General features: G+C 35.4%; 1 protein-coding gene across 4 annotated transcripts in view; it reads right to left on the bottom strand.

The window, feature by feature from the left end:
• The window catches only part of ZNF385D (zinc finger protein 385D), a 413,250-nt gene that overhangs the window by 110,192 nt on the left and 279,068 nt on the right, over positions 1–23,990 (bottom strand). The window lies entirely within an intron of this gene.

Raw genomic sequence — 23,990 nt, 5'->3', positions numbered from 1 at the left:
TTTTACATTGATAAGAGGACACTACACCAAAGACACACAATCAGGATAGGGTTGCATTGTCTTTTAATGATCAAACCCAAAGACAAACAAGTAAAAAAAAAACACATGGCAAAAGCTTTTATGATACCAGGTTGGTCAGGTTTCTCAACTGTTAGCATGAAACATGAACTCAAGTAGAACATGCCATTTCCTGACTGCTCTCTCAAAAATCAGCACCTCATCAAATCTGCTCCCTTCTGAGACTACTATCTGAATTAGTACTCTTGTTTGGCCCATGACTATAATGCGAAAATCACAGTGACATCTTCTGGCCTCCAAAGAAATCAGACAGTAGTTATATGTGCTTTCCTTAATACTCTTTGATCAGAATGAACCCATTGTTAATAGTGGTCAATTACTATGCAAATATCCAGTAATAACACCAGTCAAAAGCAAAATATGTTACAAAAGGCACTTTAAAAAAACAAAAACAAACACAAACCACAAACAAAATAAAACCTCAAAACCCCTAGGTAAAAGTAGAAATGAGAAATTACTAGTATAAGGCACAAGTTAATTAATAAGAAAGGGAAAAAAACTGTTTCAAAACCTATGTTGTTTACAATGATGTAAATATAAAAGAGCAAAGCTACAACTTTAAACTGACACATTGCAAGTCCTGTTTTTCTATAATTATGTTTTTGCTGTCTAAGATTAATCAGGGTAGTTAATGATGCAAAAAATTGCATTTATAATCCAGTCTGAATACAGCTGTACTGCAAGCTATGATCTAAGTGCCATTAAGGTAAATGGAATTAATGGGCTGTCCCTAGCAATCTTTATATCTATCAGTTACTAATTAACATTCTTCTGCAAAGAATAATTTATGGGGGAAAAATATGTACAGAAGCAATAATGTTAAAACTTGCAAAACACTGTGGTCACAAGGTAGCTGTGCAGCTGTAATAGACAATGTGTTGTCCTCATTTCAACAGAGAACAAGAAAGCGCCAACTGGCACTGCAATCAATAAAATCTTTTATGTTAAGTAATTTATTTTATATTGCAGCAAATTATTATTGCCAGGGATGAACTTTTGTGAGAAATCTCAACTTCAGCTAATAATGGAAGGATTGAACAGAAGAAACAATAAAAGCTTGGTAGTTAAATTGGCTGCTAAGAAAAATGAACAGTGTGTTATCTTTGTAGATAACATAGCACATTTGCTGCTTGCAGCTTGATTTCTGATTTTATGCATTTAGTAATTGCATTAGTTTTAAAAGTATTCCTGTAAAACCTTTACCGTAACCTTATTGTAGCTCCCTTGCATTTTTGACTTTATGACACAAAAAGCACTGCATAATTCTTTAGGGTCCTTTTTGAAATCCTCCTTATCTTCTTGCCTATGAACCTGTGCACCATCATTTCACATACCAGGAAGTAATAGTAGATAATAAATCTTACAGTGAACACTAGAGTTTCTGAGACTATTATATGCATCTTTTTGGAAAATAACAAATAAAAAAACCTCACAATATGCCAAGACAAAAATGCCCCAACCCTCTCAAAACACTCACCCCTTGCCTGTAAAAATGGCCCTGGGAACAGTCACACACAGAAGCAGGTAGTGGCATGAATCAAAATAAAATGGTGACTGTTGCATCTGAAAAATATTCCCCATATGAAAGGTAGTAGTTAGTGGTTTTAAAGGAATATCCAGATATTTAGGTTTACTTACAGCATGGGAATAAAAACGTTAATCATTCTGAACTTCTACTTACAAAAATCCAGCTTAGGGTTAATCCTTCAAATCCCTCATAACAGTATTATTCCAAGTAAACATCATCAAATTAGGCTGATTTTAATCTTCCCAGACCCCAACCAAAAATGGTACATAACCATAACAAGCTATATGACCACCAAAAATGGTAGTAATAATATTATTGGTATTTATATAAGTGATATTCATTACATAGTAATGGCATTCCCTACATTTCATACTTATTCCCTGTGTCAATCACAATAATCCTAATTTTATAATATCAACATGACAATTCACACTAATCACAATTTAATGCCTTCCAATTGAAGCTGTAAAGGAACATTTAGGATATTTGCATGTTATTATAACTTAGTCAGTAAGATGCCAATGATAAAAAAAAATCCTAACTTCAGAACTTACATGAACAGCAATTTTGAACATACTGTAGATAATTATCAGATAAGAACTTAATTAACTCACAAAGACTTAGCATTATTGACCACATGGGGGGAAAAAAACACTGAACCCTTGAGATTATTAATTTTACTGGTATAAAAATATGTTTTACATTGGTAAAAATTCCATTCTAATGCTATAGAAATAAGCACTAAGCATTCAAACATGCTCTCTCTTGTGTACATCATCTCTTCCCTTTGTCACTTCACGGTGACTCCCCAAAATTCCAAATTACCTGGACAGTAGAATTTTAAGTAGTAGAGCAAGAGAAGTTTGTTAAAAAAAAATACTGATTTACAAATGTTGATAAACTTACAGAGAAAAGAAGGAAAACTCTATAAACCCAGTATTGGAAAATACAACAGTTTGAGCGAATTTGCTGTGTCAAGAACACAAAGAGAAATACATAATTTCATTTTTTCTGAGGCAATTGAGTGAGATAATAGATAAATCCTGTCAGGATGAATCTGACTGCATTGCAGTAAATGATAAAGTAGGTGTCCAATATTTTCATTATACAGGCTGGTACATTTGCAATATAACTAAAAATATCAGATATAATTTATATTCAAATCAATGCTTTTTAAAAAAATATTTTAATGCATCTGATTACAAAGCATATTGAGTTAAAAAGAAAAACAAAACACAAAAAAAACCCCAAACAAATCACCATCACACATTTCAGAGCTTTTCTCTGTCTCTCTCTCTCTACTATTGTCAGGTATGTTATTGCAGGGCCTAGTGGTGCTTCGGAATTGGAATGGGCTGCCCAGAGAGGTGGTGCATTCACCATCCCTGGAGATTTTTAAACGCAGATTGGACGTGGTACTGAGTGCCATGATCTAGTAAATGGACTGGATTTGGACCAAGGGTTGGACTCGATGATCTCGGAGGTCTTTTCCAACCCAATCGATTCTATGATTCTATGATTCTATGATTCTATATTGAAGGTTTTGGCAGGCTTCCTCACTATAACCTCTTTGTTTATGAATTTATTAACATATTGAACAATATGCTTTTGCTCTGAACTTTGTAGAAAGGAAAAGAACCTCTTTCCTAGGGGAGTATTTATTGACCTAAAATCAAACCAAATGGAAGCATCATATAAAATCATCTTCAAAAACCATGTTAAAGACAAATATTTTTGTAATACAAAAGGAAGATAAGTAACACAATTACATGATAATATGGTTCAATCTCTTTAGTAATTTGCTTTTAATAAAGAATATTTTGTTAGCAAGAGAGCTGGACTGATTGTTTTGCACAGTGGAGTTCTGTCTTTTAGTCATCCATAATGCAATGTGCTAATTCACTAGAAGTTGCTGGGTAGCAGGTCATTGTGCATACCTTTGATGTGCAAATTCATGCTAAATGCTTTGAAAAACTAAGGCCTAAAGTCCATACTGCATCCACAGCACTATAACATCCTATCCTTTGGTGCTTTATCTGAATGCTGCCTTACAGAGAACTCTGCCAAGAACTAGACAAAGTGGTGCTCATTCTTCAGTGTGAAAAGCAAGTTTTTAGCAAATTGATAAGCTAAAAAGAGTACTCATCATTCTTACTTACATTATGTGCTTGTTGCCACACTGTTCTTAAAAATACACGCTATTCCTTTTATCTAGTTTGTAAGCCACATTTTAACCAATGTGAAACAGTCAGACTTTTGAACTTCCAAAGGTTTCACAGTCCTACAAATGTTGTTACAAATATCTAATTTTTAAACTTAATAATCTTAAGTAATTAAGTAAGGCACTACTAAATAATTGTTAAATAAAACAATTCTATTCTGTTAGGACAGTAACTCAAGGTTGTGAAAGCTAAGCACTGGAGTGGATGGGTGAAAGAACTTCTTATGGTCAACAAGCCCAAACAAAGTCCTGTAAAGGATGCAATTCCACAGGATATAAATGAGGTTTCATCTCAGACTTACTGTTTTTGCATCTACTACTATTCACGTATAGTAAACTTTGCCTCAGTTGTTAATGAACCAGGGAAGCTGTTATGCTATGAAGCTTCTCTTCTAAGTTTGCCTCTTTAAAAAGCAGTCAAAAAAATTATTTCCACAATATATGTGTTAACAGCCAATGCAGGGCACAAGGGTATGCCTGTGGCCTATCCCCCCTTCCTCTTAAGAGTAAGCAATTTTCACAGGAGATAAGACTCACTCTGTTTTCTGCAGTTCACTCCACCTCAGACCTCTACAACACCCCCTGTCGTTGCTCATTCCTTGGGGAAAGCTACTCCATAAATGCACCTCTGAGGTGACAAACACCTTGTTTTTCCTTTTTCTCGAGGTAGGTGCCAATGACCCAAACAAAAAACTGCACCGGTTGCTTCCATTTCACTACACATATAGAATCTGAACATCTCGAGAAACTGCTTTCAGGTGCCCATGACAGAAGCTGACAAGAGGCCCCAAACAGTTTCTCACAGGCAAAGGGACACCTTTTGCCAAAAAGTGCACACAGGTAAAGAGAAAGATTAAGCCTACCCGAGGTCTGCAGATTTGACTTTTAGGTTTATCGTGGTGCTTCTTAGAGAATCCAGTTACCTATTTGGAAGCAACATCTAACCCTCAGATAAGCTGGCAGGCAGCTAAACACCACACAGCTGCTTGCTCACTATCTCCCAGTGAGATGGGGGAGAGGATCAGAAAAAAGACTTGTGGGTTGAGATAGGTACAGTTTAACACTATAGAAAAGGAAGGTAAAATAATAATAATGGTAAAAGAATATACAAAATAAATTACGCACAATGCAATTGCTCTGCACCCGCTGACCAATGCCCAGTCAGTCCCCAAGCAGTGAGCTGCCATGTCCCAGCAAACTCGCCCCAATTTTTTTGTTCAGCATGACACCATATGGTATGGAATATCCCTTTGGCCAGCTATGGTCAGTTATCTCAGTTGTGTCCCCTACTAACTTCTCATGCATCCCCAGCCTCCTTGGTGGTGTGAGAAATTGAAAAGTCGTTAACTTAGTGTACTGCTGAGCACTGCTCAGCAACAACTAAAACATCAGTGTGTTATAAAGATTATTCTCATTCTAAATAAAAAATGTAGCACTGTACCATCTACTAGAAAGAAAATTAACTCTATCCCAGTTGAAACCAGACCACTAACCAAAAGAGAAAAGCTTACTTCCTACACTTTTTCTTCCTAAACTTTCCAAGACAACGTATCTGTTGTTGCTCTCTTCCCTCACTTTTTCTCTCTAGGCAGGAATTTTTAATGTCTTAAATGTTTTTTTTCTCTTAGACTCTGGCCTGCAAAACACAGGCTTGTTAACTGAGATGGCCACAGGAACATCAATATTTTCTGGTGACAAGCTCATTTTTTCTGTAAGGAGCCTCAATATACTTTTCAGAGATAAAGAGTACGTCCTTCATTGTTTTCTTCAAAGCCTATTCTTCCCTTGAACCCTCATCTGATTCCATTATCAAGCAACCAGAATAATACCAAACAGGTAATCTAATGCCAATATCATACTCAAACAAAATAACATTGCTTCTCCACAGCCACATATAAAAATCCCTTTTCCAAAGCATCTGTGTTTGATTTCTGGTCGTGCCTTTTCATCTTCTTTTTTTTTTCTTAAGCATTTTTTCATAAACAGGGAAGAGTTCATATCTATGTTTAAGTGACAACAGATCAAACAATTTACCAATGCTACTATATCATTGAAGGGTTACTTAGAAAGAAGTGGCATCAACATTCTGTATCCTGTGTTTAAAATCTGTTTTAGTCACATTTCCTGCTGATAGTTGCTCTTTTTTACCATCCAGTATTTACACTGCTGAATGACAGAAGTCCAGTTTTGCTACTGTGGGAGATCAATCATTCCTAAAAAACTTGAGACTTTCTATTTTTCAGCAGCAGGTAGCACTTTAGCCCATAGATTCACAGGAAAAATATGACTGAAAAGATCCTAGGGTATGTCAGTACAAACACACAATTCAATTTTGAGAGATGTGGAGTTCTCTCTATCCCTTCTAACTCACCACCTGTAATAATTTGAATATCTATTTCATCACTCTTCCTCCTGTTTGTCAGCTAAGATACCAAAATCAGCCAGAATTCAGAGGACTTTACACATTCTGAGCTTGTTCCTACTACATACATTTTAATTACATAGAGAGTGGCACTGTCACATCATTGACACTGATGAAGAGAAATCTTGAGGAAGACCTGGAAGACGAGGAACTTATTTTGAAGATTCAGAACTGAATGATGGCATATGATGATATACTAATGAAATTAGTAAGAAGGTAAATGGAGATTCTACTGTGAGATTCATAAGCAGGAAGGCATAACACTAGAGCTCCTAAACTACTATGCAAAACCATAGGAAACCAGTAGCTCAGAGGTTCAGTACTTCACATTCACAGTAACAAATGCCCACGTTGAGAGAAGACAATTAAGTTTTTATTCTTAATGCTCTTGGAGGAAGTGGAAAAACTGCCTGAGGGTCAGAAGTACCTGTTCCTACATTCTTCTGTCTGATGTTCTCTATACAGTTACTTGCAATGCACTCCTTTTCCAAACAGGCTTTTATCACAATCACCTTGTCTAGTTTACTCCTAGTGAAAAATTTAAGAGATACACATTACTTCATCTTTTCTCAGTTAGGTGACCTGATTAGGAGGGGGGAACCTCAGTGATTACATAACTCGCATGTTGTTTTGTCATCCATCAATGCCTGCATTTATTTCAATACAGATCGAGTTGAGGAATTATTTTTTTTTACAGAAAAATAAAATGGATATAAAATAAATCAAGATAAATAAATCTTAGATCAGTATTCATTCCATATGAACTGCTGGATGATATGTCTGAGTTAAGAAGAAGAAGTCATCAAACTTTTTTGGTCTGATAGGTTTATGTTCCAACTCGTATTCTCTAAGAAAAGTAGATGTATTCAGCCATTTCATGTAACAGCAGGTGATGTGATACTTGCCTCAAGGACTAACATGCTACATGAAATGCATTATGGTAGTTCAAATGCAAAATACAGTTTGCTGAAGGTCCCACTTCAGAATGATACAAAGTTAAAATATCTATCTTATAATTTTATAGTAATTCTCTCTAAATGCAAGAATCTTCTTGTAATGTGTTTCATTGAAACGATTTAGTTTGAGACTCAGCTAGAATATGCCTAACTGATGACAACCTAAACTTAAACTCCAGGCATATTTTAGAGTGGGAAATATGAACTAGTTCTTGCAGAATTTATTTGCTGTCAATTCACTATTTATTCAGAGAAAAATGGATTGATAAGCTATTTGATTGTTTTCATTTGAATCTGTCCTTGCTTGGCATAACCATTAACAGCATTTAACAAATCCTTGTTTCAGAAAGGATGTATGACTTCTATTTGAGGCTACAACAATACTAGGAAGCTATAATGGACACATGTACAGTCCTAAAATGTTATAACCACTACAGAGTAAAGCTAATATGTACAGTTAAATATAATATCATATCCTCATTTAGTCCCTCCCCACAAGTACTCAAAAATACACCATTTGTAAAAGATTTTGCGAATATTTTAAGACAAAAAAAAATCAAAAAGAATCTAATTAGTTACAGCCAACATCACTAATTACAAATTACTAGGAAAGACATAGTTTGTGTATCTATACCATTAACCTATTTCCAGACTATGTAAGCATATTTGATATCTCTGAACAATGGAGATCACAAATTTAAATCAGTTTAAAATAATGGGTGCTACATTTGAGGATCTAACAATGGCCTTTTTTGAGATGTTCGTATCATAGTCTTGTGCATGAAAACAAATGCCATCTACCATCTCCCTCTGCAGAGATGAGTCTGCAGAAAGCAGATACCACACAGTCTAGAGGAATTCAGGTCAATCTCTTGCTCAACCACTTATCTCCTGTAGGACCTGACGTAAAGGCCAATGTCTTTGCACTTCATTTAAGCCATCAAAGAGAAAATTAGGTGTATAGGATGCTGAAGCATAAAATCATTGAAGACTGAGATTTTCAGAAACTAGAACAATTAACAACAAGTTTTGCAGATCAGCATGGAGAGTGTATTCCCATCTCTTCGCAGAACAACATATTACAATAACGTGATTGTCCTGGAGTCTTTGGCTATTTTTGTCATTGTATTTAGGAAAAAAAGGGAAAGTAAGTCTATCAAAAGACAGAACGCAGTTTGTTGCTTGAATTTATGTGTTCATGCCAAACTCACGCTGTGATAAATTTAAATTTTCTATGTGTATGGATACCTAAAAAACGAGGGTGTATGCATTGCCCATTTCAGTGGTTTCTATTTCGTACCCCAGTCCATTAATCTTTAAGCAATCCAATAAAAAACCGCTATCTTTTAGCATGTTACAAACACAGAAGCCCTTCACATTGTCAGAAGGGAATACTCTATCAGTGATTAGGACAACACATCTTGATTTTAATACTGAAGGAAAATAACAAGAATGCATACCCATACCAATATGTAGAAGCCAAACCTCCTGAATCTTAATAATAATAATGTTTTTAAACTCCAGCGAAAAAAAGTTAATCAAAGAAATTTAATTTCAAGCAATGTCAAAAGAAGACATCGTTTTGCAGCAGATGTTTTGGCAAGCAGAATGCAGACCAAATTCTAAGCTCTAATTGTGAGCTTCTCCCTCACAGTGTGAATTTTCCAAATTGAAAGTCTCACTGTCTAATTGAAGCACTCAACCAGCATATGTTCTGCTCAAGAAACTGTGTGAAGTTTGAAATACTGTATATAAGCAGTATTACCTTCTTTTGCTTTCAAGGCATCAAACCCTTGGAAATACTATTCCTTAATTTAATGCTGAAATGTAACTTCAATTACTAAGAAGCAGCCTCCTCCTGATGAAAAGACAACTTTTAAATATCCAGCAGGGAATGATGTCACAGCTTAACACAAACAACAGATTTTCATCCCTACTATATTGCTTCTCATGTTCTATCACCATACAGAGACACTAACAGGTTTTGAAGAGTTTCCATCACTAAGCCACTCATACTTCCAAGTCTGGACAGAATCTAATGAGTGTTTCTACATTTCAAGTCCCAAGATTCATAACTTTACCTGAGAGTCATCCTTTGGACTGGAGGTAGTATAGTCTGTGACAGTTTAACTCATATGTTTGATATATTTCTTTACCCCTACTCTTTATCCTCTCACATTCATTTAAAAAAATTTAGCAGAGATGAACCAAGACTATGAGCACTGGAAATCATATTTTAGCTCTCTGAAGTAAAATAGCAATAATGCAATGATCACAAACTTAGGAAAAGCACGTCTTAAACAGATCTTAGAACATCACAATATATCTTTCACATACCTTCTTTACCTCTAATCTCTTTTTGTTTGATTCCTGTATTCCAGCAAGAGCTGAAGGTGGAAGGGGAGAGGGAAGGGGAGGCAGAGAGGGGAGGGGGCACTTGAAGCTTTTTGATCTAACAGTATATTACCTCTCCCTATTAAAATTGTATTGCTTGAGCTGCAATATTCAGCATTTCAGCTTGGACAAAATTATTCTAATTTGGTTTCTTCATTCCTTTCATGGTTTCTTATCTCCCCTAAACACAACACTCTTAGTCTCTGCTTTGTTTTAAGGCCTTTAGAATTCACAATATGATTTAGTTTGAGAAAACTTTTCTGGATGTCATCTGCTCCACCTCCCTTGTTCTCAATGCAGCGCTAACCAGCAGCCTTGTCCAGGTTCTCACACGTGGTTTTGCCCAGTGAAGTTTTGAGTATCTCCTGGAATGGAGAGTCCACAGCTTCCCTGGGAAAATCAGTATGGTGCTTGACCTCACTTACTGTGAAAAAAATTTTCTGAAGTTATAACTGGAATTTCTTGTGTTGGCTGGCTACCTCAAGTATAGCATTTTAAGACAGCACAGTTGGTACAGAATTTATTGGAGATAAATGCCTCCTGTAAATGATTAATGCCATCCCAATTAAGCATCTGGGATGGGATCAGTTGGTTTCTGTGGCTACCCATCTTTCCACATTACTCTGGAAAGAGCTGAATGGTTGGTTCAGATTGGACATTTTGCTTTTAGACACAAATTTAGGTCAGATACCTGTCATTCACTCTAACTTAAATTTCTGCAATAAATGTAAGGAATGATTTGGTTATATCTTCCTACAACAGGGGTTTAGAAGCACACTTTGACATGTTTGAACTGTCAAGCATGTACAGATGAAAGAACCAAACCAGGCCTTTTTTTGTCTTTATACTGGAATGGTCTCGAGTTGAATACCTCAGACCTTACAAAAATATTTAAATATATTAATTTGAAGCACAGAACTTTTAAGTGGTATTATCATTTTGGCAAATAATTTTAGTTATTAACTGTAAATTTCTAGATGAAAGTAAAGAAAATTTTGGTAATTTATTTCAACATTATTTTCCCACTCTGTCTATTCTTTCCAAGTAAATGCCAGACAAGCATATGGCAGTCTGATTGCTTGTTCTTTCTACCATTAAGTTTAATGAGGTCTACCACCTTACTTTTTAAATCATTACATGAGTATGTATTTCAGGTGTGATACACTATTGGGTTAAGCTACTTGTCTTCATAGATCAGATAAACTAATCTGCTTCTCTGTTTAATTCAGTTCCTTAATATTGATTAGAAGGCCAAATCCGAATATTTAAAATAGTTCATTTAACCATTTGTCTAAGGAAGAACCAGTGATCACAATAGAAGTCAGATATGAATACTAAGTTAAGAAAATCTCAGTGTAATAGAGGTGGAAGGTATAGGGAAGGAGAACTATTCAACATCACTAGAAAGACCTGTAGATTGCTTCAGTAAATCAATTCCAGACAAATGGTATAAAAACCTAAAAAGGTTATTTTCATGTGCTTATGTAGAGACGGACCTGTGAGACTGTGCAAGTACAGATTAAAGAACAACAGTAGGATTTACCTCTAATTTTTATTTTTTTAAAATCTGGATAAAGAAATGAAAACATGCTTTTAGGCATTAAGGCATACTTTTGCCTTAAGCATAAGTGTGACAGATGTTCACATGAAAACAGAAATTAGGTGATGGTAGCAAGCAGTCATCACTGTCAAACCCTGATTACCCAACACTGTTAAACATTTCTTAGCACTTGGCAGGAAAGGTCAGGGAGTAGTTACTCTTATGCACATAGAATAGAGGCATAAAAACTTTTATAGGGCAGATATCTGTAAACCTTTATCACTCGTCAGGCACATTATGTTTCCAAGCCTTCTGCGAATATTTGTCTTGTTTTCAAAACACCAACCAGAGCATGAAAACAGAGCCTTGAGGGCATGAATGCACTATCACTCCCTGTTACAGAAATGGGAAGTAAATCAGAGCACTAAAAGGGAGAAATTACTTTCCTGAAGTAAGAAGAAGCTTAACTAGGCCCTAGGAATTGTCATTATCTAATGGGGAAGAGCAATCTGCAGAACTAGTCATGAACCATTTTGGTGAAGTTACTGATCTCTGACATCCTGCCTACATTGTTCACACCAAAGGGTGCAGCAGCATGCTGGGCTTGCTCCAGATGAGGGACTCAACTGAACATTAAACAAGTGGCCAGTAGCCACAGACTTTCTCAGTAATCTCTTTAGAATGACAATATAAGAGGTTGCTGGACATAGAACAGCAGTCTAAGCACACTGCCTCATCCTGCCATTTAACCATTTGAAAGGAATGCAACTTATTGATATTTTAGCAGTACTTATTTTATAAAATTCTTCACAGAGATTTAAAAGAAAGTTCCAGCTAGCAATTATTTGAATAAGCAGAAGTGAAAGAGGAGCTGATAGTAATTACATTATAAGAAAAAGGATGGATGCTAAAACCAAATTAAAATTACTCAAATTGACATATTTTGTGTAAAGTTAATGATGGACAAATTAGATGAAATAAAATAAAGCCTAAAGATGTGTTTTAAAAGACTATAATGACAACCTGAACCTTTGAGGTTGAAACTCATTAGAGTAACTTGAATAGATTTCCTTTTGTTCTATGTGCTTTGGTATTACTAGCTTGAGGAAGAAGTACGTCAAAGAGGCTACTTCAGGCTCAGACAATACAAGGAGAAAAAAAATCCAAAAATAATGCATGGCTATCTTATCATCTAGAGTTGAGGCTGGCTACAAACAACATCCAAATTAATTCCCAAACTCACAATGAGACCCCACAAGCTCCTGTTACCGTACAAAACTTCTCCAAGATCAAAAACTGCCTGATTGGTGCTATATGTAAGATTGGCAACTTTTATCCAATAAAATCGCCAAGACTTTTAAGAATCATCACTATCAGTCAGAATGTGGTTCCTCAACAAAACTTTAAGATTGGGATTTCTCTCTCCTTCTACACTTTGAATGACCAGGAACAACTAAGTGAAATAAATGATTTTTTTTTATTATTATTATTACATGACAAAAGCCTAGCAAGACAGTAAATCCTTAGCATAGCTCAGAAGCCTGGAATAATACATGTTTATCACCAGCTGTAGCCATCCAAAAAGTCTGCTGATTATATAATAATCTTAAAACCCTGCATAGGTTGAAGACTTAAATGTTGTTAATGATAGCTAAAGACCAAAGCAGATGATCGTTAACCCTCCTCTTATTTAGAAGTTGTTACAGGCTAAAGAATACATTATTGCAGTATTAAGTGGTTTTTTGTTTTACTGATTAATTTTGTGTCTTATTGAAAAGCTTAACAAATGTTTTAGATGTTTAACTACTGAACCTAAAGTTGTTCTTCACAGACTTTCTCCTGGCATGTTTTTGTCTGCAGAAAGGATGTTTTAAGAAACATAGATAAAATATTACAGTGTTTTACTGGGAGTCAAACCAGTATGAAGCAGAGCTATTAATCAAATCACCAAATGAATAAATAAGGATGAGAATCTTAACATATTTTATACATCCCATGTTCTGTATTTTTGAGTTTTGAGCTGGTTATGTTCTGCCTTTTTCTCATTGAACTAGAAGACAAGAAAGTTTTAATTTTATCAAAATTCATAATTCCTTTTCTTAATTGTTCATATTCAAAGTTAATGTTTTTCTTGTATTAGCACAAATGCCATTAACTGCAGAATTTTGTTTGTTTGTGCTTTCACCTGAGTTGTTCAAGGGAGGCTAAATTTAGCATATCAGAGAGAAACCCTTTACCCTCAGGGACAGCAGGAATTTATGTGCCAAATCTCTTGACATACCACAGCAGCTTCCAAAAAAATATAAAATTGAAGGTCTTTTTAAAAAGTTGAAGAGTTTTTTGAAGAAACAGCAAAAAGAAATAATTCTAAATGAAATAAAAGTTTTCCCAATCAACTGAATGTTGGGGTTCTAGCAAATGAAGAAAATATAAATTGATCTTCAGATCCATAGTTTTTGTGCAATTCAGTGTAATCTGAAACACATTTCTTCAGGTTCTAGAAACTCAGCCTATTTGAAGAGGAGATATTGTTTTTATGACACTACATAGCAGACTTGAATACACAGCATTTGCTGAGGTAGACTTTACTTTTATTTATTACTTGGCTTAACGGAAAAGAAAGGTACTTCAGACCCAAAATATACGTTATCTTCTCTATGCACAGAAATTTATGAACAATCCCCCTTCATCAGGGGATCTTTACTAAAGAACAGAGGGTGAACACCTGTAGAACTTTGATATTTTATAGTATCTGAGTGTTTGTTCTTAAAGAAGGATTTTCTCTCATTTCAAAAGCATAGATCCTTTTTCATTTGTTTTAGTTCAACATGAGACATATTTTCAGTGAGTACTAAGGTTATTTTAATCTTTTCTTTTGAATTTAGAAGAAAAACATATTTAGGTTTCAAACAGATACAGTTCTCCAAAAGGAAAATTAGTAAGAGATTTAGAGAGAACAAACTTGCTTCAAAAAGTTTCAGGAGATATTAAATTCCTGGGAAGAGGAAAGGAACTGTTCCTGCCAGGAACAAAGACAGAAGAACTCCTTAAGTGGAAACTGGATATTTTAACTTGCTTTGCAATGTTTCCACCATTACTTTTATACGTATGTGCACTAAGCAAATACATCTTTCAAGTACCTGTAATAAGTACTGAAATATTTTCAAGTATCTCTTCTCGAAAACCTTCTGCTCTTCCTCTCACCTCTCTTCCTTGCCAAACGCCATATATCCAATATTTTCCAACCCTTTCACTGGCAGTCTCTGCACTGCCTCTCCTCTCCTAGACACCACTCTCTCATGTTACTTCCCAAAGACCAACAATAGCTTTTGCTGCTTCCCAGAGCTGATAGTGCCATTTGGGAGGGCACTACTATAATTAACTCAGGCATCACCCCAGTGATTTATCTTTGTCATCTGAGTCTTAGCAACACCAATAATGTAATGGGCTGGGTCCATTAGCAAATCAGTCCATTACAAACACAAAATATGAGTAGGGTGATGGACATTTCTTCATCCACTTCCAGCTCCCACGAGCATAGCACCTTAAAAATAGTACTTAGACTTCTACTGTTTATAGCAAGTCAAAGTTCATATATTCTTATCTCTTCCTACTAGTTAGGTTACCCAAGGAAATTTTCCTATGTATGTCTCTGCTTGGACATATTAGACACTGTCTAAGGAAGGGAATGAGAAAATTCAAATTATCACATTAATATTTAAAATAAAAAAACTCTCCTGCTGATTCCATCCAGTTAAGTATGTCACCTCATGGGGGGCAACCACATGCCAAGACAATACATTTGGCTCAAGAACTTCCTAAAATACACCTTACTGAAGGCACAGTCTGGCAAGTATTGCTCCTTGCGTTCTCTACTGTCCTGCTCTCCCTAAGTTGTCAGAGAAAGGCTACAGGTAGAGATCATGCTTTGGCTTGGTCCTGGCATTTTAATTTTTAACCAAGCATGGACATGGTGGACTACAGATAAGTTTAACAAAAACTACACAGGCATAAAGAAAGTAAAGGATGCAGATTTACAGTTTCTCTGTTTTCTTGACAAATGTCCCAGAAATAACTTAAATCTATACCACCCCCCTAAAATTGTCATCAAGTATGCCTTTCACAGGCCTATTTTGTTCAACTTCAGAAACTCCTACCATGACCTCCATTCATTAGTATCAACCTCTCTGACATTCAAACATCCTAACAGTTTCACAGTAGCAAACTATGGAAAGAAACTTCTGCTGGTCAGCTTTGTAGCAGGTTTACACCACCTCTAACTGTAATTAGGAGCATCTCCTATATATATATTTATTCTTTTATCTGCCATTTTCATTCACTATTTAGCCTTCTGTCATGAGTCATTAAGATAGTTTTTACATTTAGTTCTAAACATGATTAAAACTTGGTGCTAATAATGACAAGATCACAGTTTCTTCACTTGATGATCCTTGTGAGTCCCTTCCAATTCAGAATATTCTGTGATTCTGTGATTTTATGACTGCTTTTGTTGTGGAAGGAAGCCACACAATTTACTTAAAAAATTTTATTCTTTCTTATAAAAAATATTAGGTAAATGTAATGTATCATCTAAAACTTTTTACTTGTCACATCACAAAACATTCGATTCTGGATAAAATATGGACAAAATAAAATTTTTGACAGAAAACCTTTGATTTGTACTCTTTGAAAGAGTAAAATTTTATATAAACCAACACATATTGAAACTGATTTCCTGAGAGACATGAGCTTATGTACTATTCTTCAATGAATTATTTTGATTACTAATTTAATCTATATGAATATTTACATAGTATTACTTTTAGCATTCAGTAAAGCCAAATGAAAGATGTTGGAAAAAACCCAGTAGTTGCATGAGGATCTGGAATCCTATATCCAGTGTTACTGTACAAGTCCAGCGTATAACCTCTGGGGATTTTTCTTCCCTTATCAAAAAATATTAGGAAAAAATAAATTGGACAGGACATGGACATTAAAGAAATATTCCATCAGAGAGTGCAACATGCAAAGACTTGATAAAAATGAGTTCTTCAGCATGTGCCATTTACCAGCTCAAACTACTCTGAGTAAAGTAGTAGGAAAGAGCCCCAAATCTTTTCATAATCATAAAGGATAAAAGTGTGTATGCATCTTAAGACACATTCTTGAATAACAGCAGTACTGTTACTGCATGCTATGAATAAGAAATTAATGAGTAATTGTGCTTAGGAATGTATTTACTGTGTGTGAAATTACCTGTCATTTAAACTCATGTTTTTTTTAAGATACCTTTGAAATTTCTAAAAAGAACAAACTACAAGTTGCAAAAAAAATAAAAAATAAATAGTTCTGTAAGTGGTTATTTATCTATGTTAGCAACACAAACACGCCTTAGGCTAGAAAAATTCATGCCTTGTTTCAAATCTTTCCAAATGTCTGTCTCATCAACAGAAATAATAGTGGTTTTAGAATTGTATCACTTTTTTTCATCTTCAGACTACAGGAATAAAACCATTGCTCTAAGTGATTCCCTTTCACTTTAATTGCAGGTTTTTTAGAAGAGGTTAATAAACATCCATATTTAAACTGTAGATTTTATGGGTTATACTTAGTACATAAACCGTTAAAGTTTTATAGTCTTTGCAGAATAAAATAATCATTGATCTTTTTCATTTGAGTGCTATTAAGACAAAGGATGTAAACATCAACTGATTAAAACATCATTTAAAATGCTTTACAAAATGTTTTATAAAATTTAGTTTTAAGTAATTTTACTCATCAAGACTTGACAAATCTGAAGACTACTTCATTTAATTTCCTTTATGAGAATGTTTTGCATGCAAAGCAAAAGCCTGAGGGACCTTCAGTCCCCATAAAAGGCTATGCTTTGGATACTATGACTTTTCAACAAGTTATCTTGACTCAGAGTTAAGTCGACTCACAGTGCAGTGCCCTCCAGCAAATGTGTAAGGCAGAATGAGATAACTCAGAAAGCCTATTCTTTTGCTATTGCTACTCATCAGTTAAACAAACAAGCATGTGAGGTATTTAGATCCTACTGACTGTTTAACAACAACAAAAACCCACTTAAATAAATTTTTAAGAATACACTGAAAACAAAGATTGCTGTGTGTCATTCCTAGGTATGTGGAGTCCTTTGTCCAGAGATCACTTCCAGCCTACAACACTGTTCATGAAAACACCTTCAAGTTTATACTTCGTGGCCTACTGTATGGCCATTTATTTAATACTACAGTTGTGAGCTTGTAAGAACAGGATACTTCTGTCTCAGACCTTTACATTTAATTATGGACATGAGAATTGGTGGAGAATAGTTAGAAGTTCACCCACTCTCACACGGCAAAAAGGATCAGCACAAACATCTCTTCCTCAGAGACCAGGTGGTGAGTGACTAGAGAGTGATACACGGCCTGAAAAATCCTAGAAAACTGTGAGCTATCAAAGAGACGATGAAAATAGACATACTATATGCTCAGCCTGCATGAAGAGCGACACGCTACCCACAATGTAAAAACAATCTGCAGGGGGCCAAGTGACCACCAGCATTGAGATATCCATAAGGATCCTGAACAAGGCCACAGAGCTGAACACCAAGAGAGATGGTAGATGGTGAAGGCCAAACACAGGCAATTCTATTACGCACATACTTACACACTTACACAAAATAAGTCTTCCAGATAAATCAAAACAGATTAACCAAAGGCACACATTACACACCAAAAATTGGACAGCAACCAGGAAACAGGTATGGTCAAATAATTTACATCCACATTACAGTTACAGAAGGGAATTCAACGATAGATACTATAATGTTCAGCAAGGTGAAATGATACAAACACAGGCTATCTTAAGATACCCTAAGGATTTGCTTCCCAGGAGAATACACATCCTAGAAACCTGAATTTGTTCTGAAAGCAACCACAGAAAGTCAGAGTACCCTTGATACAAATTTAACTTAAATAAAAATAAAATATTTTAATTGATACTTTTTATGGTGTCTACCCATTTGTATTGAACTAACTCCTTGAAGCTCTCAAGACTACTGTATTCTATGTGATGAGAGGTGACAGCTGCTCATTATAAGCATAGGAGACTGCTAATTCCCTAACTGAAACATAATCCTAAAAGTGTTCAAATAAGTTCTGAGGAATCAGAGAATGGGTTGTGTTGAAAGGGACCTATAAAGATGATCAAGCTGAATCGCCTGCCACTGACAGGAACATCCTTCACCAGATCAGGTTCTTCAAAGTCCCACCCAACCTGATCCTGAACACTTTTAGTGGGGGGGCATCCACAGTGTAATATCTTTAATAATATTTTAATATAATACAACTTAATACCTTTAATATCTTCATTAATGATGTAGACAGAGGACTTGAGTGCACCCTCAACAAATTTGCAGATGACACCAAGCTGAGTCATGCTGTTAACACACCTGAAGGACACGATGGCATCCAAAGTGATCTAGGCAGACACAGTATTCCTGGAGATCTGGATCTAGCCTAATCTAATTCAAAACTAGAAAAAGACAAAAGAGCTTAATTTCATCATGTCTCCTGAGCTGTGAATCTTTTTTGTCTGCATCAGAGAATCAGTGTTTTACTGGTATTTCAAATAAAACCCAGAGTGTAGATTAAGGATTTAAGTGTACAGGAAATAATTCTGGCCAATTAAAATAATCAAATATTTCATACTGATGTTGATTCATTCCTGTTTTGCAAGCACCAAATAAAAACATCTGAATTGCCAGGATTATCTTGTGTTGGTTCACTCCCTAATCCTCTTCTTCTCCTGCAGACTTACTTAAACATTCTGGACAGTGATGAAAATGTTATTATAATAAAGAATTCCTCAACCCATTCCTTATTTTTCTATTCTTCCCTATTTTGAAAAACATTCAGCTAAATAGCAATAGAGATATAGACCATAAGAGTACACCTACCTTACTTAGCTAACTTACAATTGCAGTGCTATGCAAGGACACGAGCAAATCAATCCCCCTGTTTCTAGATACCTGTAAATGAGCAGTCATGCAAAGAATAACCCCAGAAGCAATAATCTCCTCTTTCTGACAAATTAAAAATTTGGTGCACTACAGTTCTTCACCTGATAAAGGACCTTTTCATGGAAATAACATTAAAAATCAGCACAGACTATACTTTTACTGCCAAGTTCTTCTATATAGGCAGTATTCCTTTTTGATTCACATCAGACTTCGGCCACTATGTTGTCCTCCCCTCTTCTGTAAACAAAGCATTCTGACAGCATGTCATCAGTACTGAACTTAAAAGGATTTTATATGATGAGGAAAAATAGTAATGTTATGCTCCTCTGCTCAATTAACTCAGAAAGCATAAAAGAGAACCACTATGTAGTGTTATACAAAAAACTTGGGTTTATTTTGTAAATTTAAGGCTGATAATGTCTAAAAAAGTTAACGTATTTCAGAGTCCTCCTCCGCTCTTCACTATCAAAACGCTACATCTTATTCATAACATCCATAAAATTGGCACATCATTTCTGCAGCACATATCTCTCTTCTAGATAAAATAACTATCCAGGACAAGAGCCTAAGGAAAAGATTTTTAAAATCTCTTCTGGTAGCTTTCTGACAGGTTTTTTCCACATTTCCTGGCATAACTCTTCCCAGAAATACTTCTCAGCAAGCAGGTTTTCTACATTGTCCATTTCTATCAGCTGTCTGGCCACAATAGGAGAAAACTATACCTAAATACACAAGCTTCACCTCTATAAGCAGGGAGTGCAGCCTTTGTGCTGCCTTCAAAGCTTCTAGGATGTTACACAGGCTGGTTTTCAGGAAGCAAGGAGTACCACATTAGCACTTTAATCAGTTGCCACTGGTGCCATAACCTATGCACAGTGGACGCCCTTTACTTCTCCTCCTTTCCCATATGGTAAACCTTTACCAGAGGAAGGTGAAATATGAAGCTCTTAATATTACACCTGGTGCTATTGGCATAGAACAAACAAACAGGAAAATCAGGGAACTGAACCAGGATTACTGACATTGTCTCTGCTCTTCCAAGTCATACATTTCTAGTCAAAACTGTAAACATGTTTCTTTCCAAAGGATGCTTATTTGGGAACCTTTCCACTGGCAACAAGGCTTTAATTTAGAGTTAGGGAGGGAGCTTTTCAAGCAACATTACTCTTTCTGCTTATAAGCATTTATTCAGATCTTCTACATTGTATACCTCTTCCATTACTGATTATGCTCATACTACAGTCTACAAAGTGTGATAAAATATCTTTTAGAAATTTTTCAGGAAAACAGTCAGCATATACTTCAAAGAATAAACAAACAAGGAGTGCAATGCGTTGTCTGATTTTCCACCTTGTAATGGCAAATGTCTTGGATTTCTAAACTTTAAATTCTATCTCTCGGGAGGTTGAAATATATAACTCTGAGAGCTTCAGAAATAAACAAAACCTGGTTTCTGATGTATCTGTGCTTTGGAGACTACAAAAAAGATCTACATGAGATTTTTTTCCATTGGAGGGTCCATCAGCTTCGAGTTGATGTTGATGTGTTGCAAAATTAAACACTTCTTTTTAGATCAGAGAGATCAGAGCCTTATACCAGTATTTTCCTACAAGTTAATTAACTTCTATACTTTGATGCTTTGTGAAATTTCTTTGCAATGAACAGAAACACCACATATGCACATTCACATGCACTCACCCATATTTAATACAAATGCTAAAGTTTTGTATCTCCAAGAACTAATTCCTAGAAACACAGAGGCTTACAGCTTCTCCCTCTGCAGATGAAAATGCAGAAGTATAAAAAGTGTTTGCTAAACAATCTCAAATATTTTTCAGAACAACAATTTAATTATTTTTCCATTCCTCAACAATCTTCAAATTATATTTTAAAAAGCTACATAAGCATTGTTTATAGTCATAGTTTCTCTCCTTCAACAAAATTTAGCCATTTAAATCCCATACAGTCGATTCATCTTTTTAGATCAGATAAACTTGCAATGAACTTGTGATTCTTCAGGGTCTGCAGCAGTGGGCTGTTTTCAGTTTAAACAGCTGTGTTGTTATGATTTCTTTTTACTTGTGACTTAAGGGTATCCATTTGCTTCACAATTAAGAGCATAGCACCTACAAACCTTCAGCTAACCAGATTGTTAATTGCTATGTTTGCTTTATACTTCCTTGTATAAATAGAAAATATTCCTCCTGAAACTGAATGGTTCAAAGGTTCACGTTATCTTCCTGACATTTCTCAGGTTACTCACTTTTTACTTTTCCTTCTACTCAGTGTCTGGAGATATTCCTGATAAAAGCTTGCATACCCCATGTTATCTCTTCTAGTCTCTTCTTTGATGAAAGTTTTTGTCTTTGTGGAAACCAGTGCTGAATGTTTTCTTCAGAGGCAGCCAGCAAAAACTGAGCTAGTTTTAGAGCAAAATCATCAGTAACAAAGAAAGTAATCTTATATTTAAAATAAACTGAAATAGAGTAAAAATGTTATAAAATACACCTTACTATTATTTTTTGCAATTCTTAAAATCACTATTTGGTTTTATCTATTAGTTCCTATGTATGTGTCTGAGATTCACCACTGGTAAGTTACTTTTGCTTTCACCTCTCCTAATATTTTTATCCAGTTCATCTGAATCCTCAAATTCCCTTAAGACTGTCTTTAGATAAAATTAGAACCATAACTGAAATGAGAGCATTCCTCTGTAAACATACAATAGAATGTCAGCACTTCTGTCATCTGATTTCTGACTGGAATTTAATATATGAGCTGTGAATAGCTTGTGACCTGTCCATAATGTGGGATTCATCTTAATGCAGATGCAACTGAGCCAATTCCTCATTATAGTTAGAAGAGATGAATGAGGACTTTCAGGGCTCACTTCATCTCACACCAAAGTATACATATAGGGTGATTGTACTGCAAGATGCATTTTTCTCCATGTAAAATGTTGGAGAAATTTATTATTTTTCTCCATTATATTTTGTGAGGAAACTTAGGCTGATTAGCTGAGATGCCTATGTCTATAACAACCAAACTCTCAAGCTGAGAGACCGCTTATTGTCTCTGAAACATGTCTCAATTTTTACTCATGTTTCATCTTGATCATGTTGTTTTCATAAGAAGGTTGTTGAAAAGTGGCCAGTAAATGGCCAGAACTTTGGACTGCACTCTAGCCTCTTGGCAAGTAGTCTGGACATGCTGCCAAACTCATTAGTTCCCGTGAAATTGCACTAGGGTGAAGAGGTCTTTAGAAATCCATTTCCTATGATGCAATCTATGACCCTGATGTCTCAATCAAGGGTAAAGCTAATTTATTGAATATACGAGAGAGAACCTCCAGTTCAGGTATTCTTTTACTGATCACCTGCTTGATCTTGTTTTAGCCATAAAGCAAAAATGATTCTCCACTGATACTGCGTAGGATTGTCAGTGAAGTCAATGAAGATAAAGCATTATCAACAGCTGCAATTGTTCATGAACAAGCATATTTACAAAGATCGTTTTTTGATTAAACACTTGTTTTCTGTCTCACATTCACATACTGAAACCCCTGTCACACATTCTGTTTAAAGTTTAATATGACGCCTGGTTTACCTTCTCCTTGGGCTGATAATGCCCAGGAGCTGATGTGCCCCCAAAAATTTCATCAGCTTGGAAAGAATTTCTGGAAATACGCAAAACTACTCAGTTAGTCTATCCATTTGTAGATTGTCGTTAACCAGCTCTGGCATATGAGCTAAACATAGCAGCATTCAATAATGTACTGTTCACAAAGAAAATGGGAACACTGAGGATGATGCTGCATGTCAGCACATATGAGAAGGCAAAAGTCACTTTGCAATGTGAAGACTATGAGCAGCAAGGCAGCTCTGTTAACAGCATCCTCACGCTCAGGATCAACATATTTGCCAAAGGTGGACTTGGCAGATGGACACACATCACAGGAAGCAATACTTTGCATGAGAACAGACTTCGGAGTGCTGTTAAAAGGGCTGTGAGTCTCACTCCTCAAACCTAGGCTCACTTTACTGAAAAACTGAAGAGATTATGAGTCTATGAAGTCCAACAATAGTGCTTATACCAAGTTATATGATACTAAGATGATGTTCAGGAATAACAGGGTTTAGATACGAGTCTATTTTTACTTTCTTACTTCCAAATTAATACAAACATGACTTCTCCACTCCTCCTTCAAAATAATTAGAGTAGCCAAGCAGTCTGTACAAGAAAGACAGTGGAAATTTATGGAAGAACAAAAGATTAACAATTATTAAAATTTATCATTACATTCCATTTCAATTATGTAGAGTTAAACAATGAGCAAATCGATCTGAAGACTCTGAACTATGGAAAATCCTGAGAAAAAAATACCAGAAATTCTAGTAGACATCTTTTAAAAATTCAGCCGGTTGCATTAACTACAAACAGTGATCAAAAAGCACGACTGGTTAAAAGACCCCAACCCTAAAGCACACTAAACAAGTCTAAAGTTTTATCCATTTCATTATGAGTTATCAGTAACTTGGTTAAAACCAGCACTTTTTAAAACCTTGCTGCATACCTACGCACTCTCTAAAATGTGAAAAGGTTTTTTTATAGTAGCAATTCTTTAAAACATTGTTTCTCTGCATTTTAAGAGTTGAAGTTATAGTTTCTCTGATCCTTATTAATGCTGTGAATTACTTGAATTCAAGACTGTATAGTTTTGACAATTAGTTAATTTTAACTAGTTGAAAGAAAAGTGAACATTCATGAAAGGCAAAAAATGAACAATTAGTTATGGAAATCTGCTATTGATTATGACAAATTGCTA

This window comes from Pipra filicauda, unplaced genomic scaffold (genome assembly GCF_003945595.2).
Source record: "Pipra filicauda isolate LSUMZ 115617 unplaced genomic scaffold, ASM394559v2 scaffold84_size4826128_pilon, whole genome shotgun sequence".
Classification (NCBI taxonomy): Eukaryota; Metazoa; Chordata; class Aves; order Passeriformes; family Pipridae; genus Pipra; species Pipra filicauda.
The sequence above is the reverse complement of the archived record's forward strand: the minus strand, read 5'-3'. Positions and strand labels throughout refer to the sequence as shown.